This window comes from Pongo abelii, chromosome 7, assembly GCF_028885655.2.
Source record: "Pongo abelii isolate AG06213 chromosome 7, NHGRI_mPonAbe1-v2.0_pri, whole genome shotgun sequence".
In the NCBI taxonomy this organism is placed as follows: domain Eukaryota; kingdom Metazoa; phylum Chordata; class Mammalia; order Primates; family Hominidae; genus Pongo; species Pongo abelii.
In genome coordinates this window covers 156,873,706-156,880,710 of record NC_071992.2, presented here as the reverse complement: position 1 = coordinate 156,880,710, position 7,005 = coordinate 156,873,706, and the positions used below count along the sequence as shown (strand labels likewise).

Sequence of the window (7,005 nt, the reverse complement as noted above, 5' to 3'; positions counted from 1 at the left end):
TAGTGCCCTTCTAAGAAGAGACCAGGCTGGACACGGTGGCTCATGCCTGTAATCCCAGCACCTTGGGAGGCTGAGGCAGGTGGATCACCTGAGGTTGGGAGTTTGAGACAAGCCTGGCCAACATGGTGAAACTGTGCCTCTACCTAAAATACAAAATTAGGCCGGGTGCGGTGGCTCATGCCTGTAATCCCAGCACTTTGGGAGGCTGAGGCAGGCGAATCACCTGAGGTCGGGAGTTTGAGACCAGCCTGACCAACATGGAGAAACCCTGTCTCTACTAAAAAAATACAAAAAATTAGCTGGGTGTGGAGGTGCATACCTGTAATCCCAAGTACTCAGGAGGCTGAGGCAGGAGAATCGCTTGAACCCAGGAGGTGGAGGTTGCAGTGAGCTGAGATTGCGCCATTGCACTCCAGCCTGGACAACAAGAGCAAGACTCCATCTTAAAAAAAAAAAGAGACCAGACAGCTAGTTTGCTCTCTATCTGTCATGTGAAAATACAAGAAGCCAGCCATCTGCCATTCAGAAGACAACCTTCATCAGACCCTACCCATGCTGGCGCCCTGATCTCAGTGTTGTTCTAGTAATTTCTTATATCTGCCCAAACCAACTAAGACAAATAGCCACATCATCAAAGCGTTCCGCCTGTTAGGACTTTTGTAGAGGGGAGAGAGTGTGAGTATGAGGTTGGACCTGGTTATTTTAGAAATTCCTTCCAACCTTAGATGTCTGTAAATTCCTTGAGGGCAGGTTTTGTATGTTTGAATACATACAAAAAGGAGATGCTTAGGAAATGTTAAAGCTGCTAAAGGAGCACAGCCCCAGGACCTAGACAGTACGGGGACTGCTTTGGATGTGCGGATGTTCTCATTTGATCGTTGTGGGCTGGGCTGTGGCAGGCTCTTACACTCTCTGAGCCTCCATTTTCTCATTGGTAAAAATGCAGAGTAATAATACCAGCACTTTGGGAGGCCGAGGTGGGTGGATCTCGAGGTCAGGAGTTTGAGACCAGCCTGACCAACATGGTGAAACCCCATCTCTACTAAAAATACAAAAATTAGCCGAGTGTGGTGGCACATGCCTGTAATCTCAGCTACTCAGGAGGCTGAGGCAGGAGAATCGCTTGAACCTGGGAGGTGGAGGTTGCAGTGAGCTGAGATCGCGCCACTATATTCCAGCCTGGGTGACAGAGTGAGACTCTGTCTCAAAAAAGTAAATAAATAAATTAAAAGAAAAGCAGAATAATAGTCCCCGCTCTCCTTCCACCACAGATTTGCTGAGACAACAACATAAATTGATTGAAGTGTGTACACTGCAAATAAGCAATGTTTCCTTTTGTCAGCTTTCAATCTTGCTTTCCAAGTTGCTTGCCTTATCCACTTACAGAAAGAATAAGAAAAGACCTATGCAAAAAGTACAGTCTGTGGGGTCTGACAGCCCTGGATTTGAATCCCTAAATAGCACCAGCCACTTGTGTGACCCCAGCCAAGTAGGGTATCCTTTCTGGACTTCAGCACTAAAAATAGCTCCCTTGCTTGGATCTTATGAGGTAAGGTTGGAGCCTACTTTCTGCACTCAGACCTCCATTAGCAGTGGCCTTTTAAATGTATCTTTTCTGTATTCTCTGTTAACCCCGTACACTCTTTTGTTTATTTATTCATTTAAAAAAAAAAAAACAACACTTTTTTTTTGAGACAGGGTCTTGCTGTCTCTCCCAGTCTAGAGTGATCATGGCTTACTGCAGCTTCAACCTGGCTGGACTCAAGCGATCCTCTTGCCTCAGTCTCCTGAGTAGCTGTGACTACAGGTTTGTGCCATCCTGCCCAGCTAATTTTGGTATTTTTTCCAAGAGACAGAGTTTCCGTGTGTTGCCCAGGCTGGTCTTAAACTCCTGGGCTCAAGCGATCCGTCTGCTTCGGCCTCCCAAAGTGCTGGGATTACAGCTGTGAGCCACTGCACGGCCTCCATGCAGTCATAACACCATGGGGCAGCCACGTTGGGCAGCTTGTGCATTGTCAGGGAGACACTCTTCCTCAGCCCTTGGGCACCTCTGTTGAAAACTTCCTGGCTGTCTGGCAGGCTGGAAATCAGCTCTATTTGTTTTGCCCTGAAGATATGTTTTATTTATAACTCATTCTGACTCTGTAGAAAATAATTCAATAAAAACTCAATTGGTTTTCCACTAGCCCTGAGCAGGGATGAGGGATAGTATCTTATTTTATAACACATGTGATAATAAAACAGCCCTGGTCACATAGCCCAGAGTGGGTAAGTGCCTGCTGGCTGAATGGAAAAGTGCTGGCTCAGACCATTTCTCCCTTGCTGCTGTATGTGCTGAGAGAACCACTCCTGTCCTCTTTACTTTTCCATTTTAGGATTTTTTTTTTTTTGAGATGGGTTCTCTCTGTCACCCAGGCTGGAGTGCAGTGGTGTGATCTCGGTTTACTGCAGCCCCCGCCTCCCGGGTTCAAGCGATTCTCCTGCCTCAGACTGCCTAGTAGCTGGGATTACAGGCATGTACCACCACGCTCAACTAATTTTTGTATTTTTAGTGGAGACTGGAGTTTCACCATGTTGCCCAGGATGATCTTGAACTCCTGACCTCAGGTGATCCACCCGCCTCGGCCTCCCAAAGTGCTGAGATTACAGGTGTGAGCCACCACACCCAGCCCTTTTTAGTGGGTTTTTTTTTGTTTTTGTTTTTGTTTTTGAGATAGAGTTTTGCTGTTGTTGCCCAGGCTGGAGTGCAATCGCGTGATCTCGGCTCACTGCAACCTCTGTCTCCCAGGTTCAAGCGATTCTCCTGCCTCAGCCTGCTGAGTAGCTGGGATTACAGGCGCGTGCCACCACATCTGGCTAATTTTGTATTTTTAGTAGAGACGGGGTTTCACCATGTTGGCCAGGCTGGTCTCGAAGTCCTAACCTCAAGTGATCCACCCGCCTCAGTCTCCCAAAGTGTTGGGATTACAGGTGTGAGCCATTGCGCCTGGCCAGGATTTTTTAATTGAAAAAGAAATACATGTACATGTTAAAAGATTCAAAAAGAACATTAAACATACATAACGGAGAGCGGCTCTCTGTTTTCGATTTTCGCTGCGGATGCCACTGTTAACTCATGTGCTGGGCATCTTAAGTAGGCAAGCCTCCCCCATCTCCTGCTTTATTTTATTTTATTTTTGAACCCAGAGGGGTTTAAATCCTTAAATGGCTTCTGCCCGCACTTAGCAAGCTTGGCGCCTTGGCACTGAACTAACGACAGCTGTCCTAGCCCCTGTCGCCTCTTTGGAACCTTTTATGTGGATGGATTGTTGGGGCCCTCAAAGTCGGGAGTGCCATGGTGCCAGCTGGCCACACAAGGGGAAGACGGCCCAGGCTGGGGCTCGCACCTCACGTGCCTCCCGGGCCCTGCGATCCTGGAGGCGCCCCCATGCCGCGCGCGCCACGATCACCCAACATGAAAAGGGGGGGCACGACCGTGAGGGTCACGGGGGGTGCCGGAGGGATCCACAGTGGGCTTCCGCGGGGCCTCAACCCCTGAGCTTCACAGAAGAAGTGAAATTTGAGCTGCGCGCCCTGAAGGACTGGTAAGCGGCGGGGACAGAACTGGGCCTCCCTCCAGCTGCGCCGCCCCAGGTGCAGAAGCTTTCCTCCTAGTCTCCGCTCTCTTGCCCCGGTCCCTCCCTCCCTCCTCCCTCCATCTCCCTCCATCTCCCTCCTTCCCTCCCTCTCCTCCTCCTCCCTCCTTCTTTCTCCCCTCCTTTTTCTCTCCCTCCTCCTCCCTCCCCCTGTCCCGTCCCTCCCTGTCTCCGCTTCTCTCCCTCGCTCCTCCTCCCTCCTTTCACCCCTCCTTTTTCTCTCCCTCCTCCCTCCTTTCACCCCTCCTTTTTCTCTCCCTCCTCCCTCCTCCACCCTCTCCCAGTCCCCTCCCTGTCCCCGCTTCTCTCTCTCGCTGCCCCTCCCTCCTTGTTTCACCCCTCCTCCTCCCACTCTCCTCCTCCTCCCTCCCCCGTCCCCTCCCTCCCTGTCCCCGCTTCTCTCCCTCGCTCCTCCTCCCTCCTTCTTTCATCCCACCTTTTTCTCTCCCTCCTCCCTCCTCTCTCCTCCTCCTCCCTCCCCATGTCCCCTCCCTCCCTGTCCTCTCTTCTCTCCCTCTCTCCTCCTTCCTCCTTTCTCCCTCGCTCCTATCCACTTGCTTCCCTCGCGTCTCTTGCAAAACCCGGGACGGATCGGGGGCCCGGGCCTGGCCTCCGCGCACGCGCAGGAGCAGCGCCGGCTCGGCCGCCAGTCGGAAGCGCCAGCCCAGAGCCTGGGAAGTGGCTGCAGAGGCTGCTCGGCCCCGCTGCCCGCCAGGTCGTGGGCTCCCGCTCCGGGCCCGGGGCCACCGGCTGTGTAAGTGCAAAGCGGGGGGGCTCCCGGTCAGGCAATTCGGACCGGCTGCGGGGAGGGCTGCGCGGCTGGCCGTGGAGTCGGCGCGTCCCGCGGAGGGGCTCGCCCGGCCCTCACCTGTCCGGGCGGAGCCCGCCACACCTGTCCGGGTCCGCTGCCCGGCCGGGGTTCAGCTTGCACCTGCTCCAGGCGCCCTCGCTCCTGTTGGCGCTCTGCTTACATCTGTCCAAGGCTGTGTCCACACCCGCTGAAGACTCGGCGGACACCTGTCCGGGACCCGGCCCACACCTGCTGCCCGGGCCGGCTGTGCTCTCCCGAGCCCGCGGCGGGGTCCCCTTCCCCTCAGCGCCTCTGAGCTGTCTCCGCCTGGCTTCCCTTCCCGGGCCGTCCGCGGCGCTGGAGCCCCCCGCCCCCGGGCCTGGCTACGCCCCCTGGAGCCCGCGGTGTCTGGGACGCGCGGCTGGGGCCTGGGGCCCAGCACAGCCCACGCCCCCGGCGCTTTCCCCGCCCTGAGATCCCGGACTTCTCCCCTAGCCCTTTCCCTCCCGTCTCCTGGATTCAAACTGCCTCCGATCTAGCTGGGCGGCGTCAGGCGGTGCTCTCTGGGATAAGCGCGTTGTCAACTCCAACTTATCCCAGGGAACCCTGGAGAGAGGAAGTCAACCTACTGGCCTGTAGTCTTCTCCCTGTCAGCCCACCCCAATCCCTTCCATCCCTACGGACCTTCCCAACGTGAATGTCTGTTAACCGAAAGTTTTCCCGTGTTAGGATGCGTTGTCTGTCTTCAAATGTTTTTATAGAGAGAGGAATTAAAACCCTGGAAGCAAGGCCCAGTTGAAAGGTATGGGGGAGTGACTTCCCTTCCATACCCCACGGCCCCAGTTTAAACTGGCGACTGTCCGGTGTTTCTAAGGTAGTCATAGCTACCTATGACATCTTTATTTGTTAACATGAAACAAAGCACCGGGTGAATGATATTGGAGGCCCAGGAACATTGCCGTCCTAAAGATCTGGCTAGGTTTTGTTGTGTGTGTTTGTTCGTTTTTTTAATTGTGTGGAAGACTAGTAGTGAAGAGGGAAAAATAGTTGTCCGGAAACATGTAAACAATAAATGTTTCAGAAATCTAGTGTGTCAAAAATAACAGCTTCATTGAGCCTCGATTACCTGCCATAAAATCCACTGCTTTAAAGTGTACAATTCGGTGATTTTTTTTTTTTTTTTTTTTTTTGGGACGGAGTCTCGCACTGTCGCCCGGGCTGGAGTGCAATGGCACTATCTTGGCTCACTGCACCCTCTGCCTCCTGGGTTCAAGTGATTCACCTGCCTCGGCCTCCCGAGTAGCTGGGACTACAGGTGGCTGCCACCATGCCTGGCTAAATTTTTTTTGTATTTTTTAGTAGAGACGGGGTTTCACTGTGTTGGCCAGGCTGCTCTCGAACTCCTGACCTCGTGATCCACCCGCCTTGGCCTCCCAAAGTGCTAGGATTACAGGCGTGAGCCACCATGCCCGGCCAATTCAGTGATTTTTAGTATATTCACACTTGTGTAACCATTGTCATTCCAGAATATTTTCATCACCCCAGAAAGAAACTCCATATCCATTAACAGTCACTCCTCATTCCCCACTCCCACAGCCCCTGGCGGCCCCCAGTTTACTTTCGATATATATAGATTTGCATATTCAGGGCATTTCCTATTAAGGGAATCATACAACATGTGGCCTTTTGTATTTGGCTTCTTTCACTCAGCACAATGCTCTAAAGTTATTCATGTTGTGGCTTACATCAGCACTTTGTTCCTTTCTGTGGCTGAATAATATTCCATTGTATAGATTTAACATTTTGTGTATCAGGCAGTTGATGGACATTTGTGTTGTTTTCACTCCTTAGCTATTAAGAATAATGCTGTGCCTGGCCAGGCATGGTGGCTCACGCCTGTAATCCCAGCACTTTGGGAGGCCGAGGTGGGCAGATCACGAGGTCAAGAGATCGAGACCATCCTGGCCAACATGGTGAAACCCCCTCTCTACTAAAAATACAAAAATTAGCCGAGCATGGTGGCTCATGCCTGTAGTACCAGCTACCCGGGAGGGTGAGGCATGAGAATCGCTTGAACCTGGGAGGCAGAGCTTGAGGTAAGCTGAAATCCTGCCACTGCACTCCAGCCTGGGTGACAGAGAAAAACTCCGTCTCAAAAAGGAGTAATACTGCTATGTACATTCCTGTACAAGTTTCTGGTGTGGACACATGTTTTCAGATCTCTTGGATTGCTGGTTTTATGGTAGCTCTGTGGAGGAACTACCAAGTTGAAGATACATATTTTTGCTGTTTTAATACCTGTATTAGCTTAGTCTCATACCAGAACTGGCTCAGTAGCAGGCATCTTTTTTTTTTTTTTAAGAGTCTTTCTCTATCACCCAGGCTGGAGTGCAGTGGTGTGATCTCAGTTCACTGTAACTTCCTCCTCCCTGGGTTCAAGCGATTCCCATGCCTCAGCCTCCCAAGTAGCTGGAATTATAGGTGCATGTCACCAAGCCTGGCTAATTTTTGTATTTTTAGTAGAGAAAGGGTTTTGCCATGTTGGCCAGGCTGGTCTTGAACTCCTGACCTCAGGCGATC

General features: G+C 52.0%; 1 protein-coding gene across 3 annotated transcripts in view; it reads left to right on the top strand.

Moving 5' to 3' along the window:
* Window positions 1-3,567: 3,567 nt before the first annotated feature.
* TRAPPC9 (trafficking protein particle complex subunit 9) overlaps window positions 3,568-7,005 on the top strand; it is a 744,079-nt gene continuing 740,641 nt past the window's right edge. The window contains exon 1 of one of the 3 annotated variants that reach the window (XM_024250828.3): window positions 3,568-3,584. The gene's annotated coding sequence lies outside the window, so the exon portion shown is untranslated. Of the gene's footprint in view, window positions 3,585-3,958; window positions 4,390-7,005 lie in introns of those variants that run through there. The other 2 variants (XM_009244129.4, XM_024250829.3) reach the window with 2 other exon arrangements.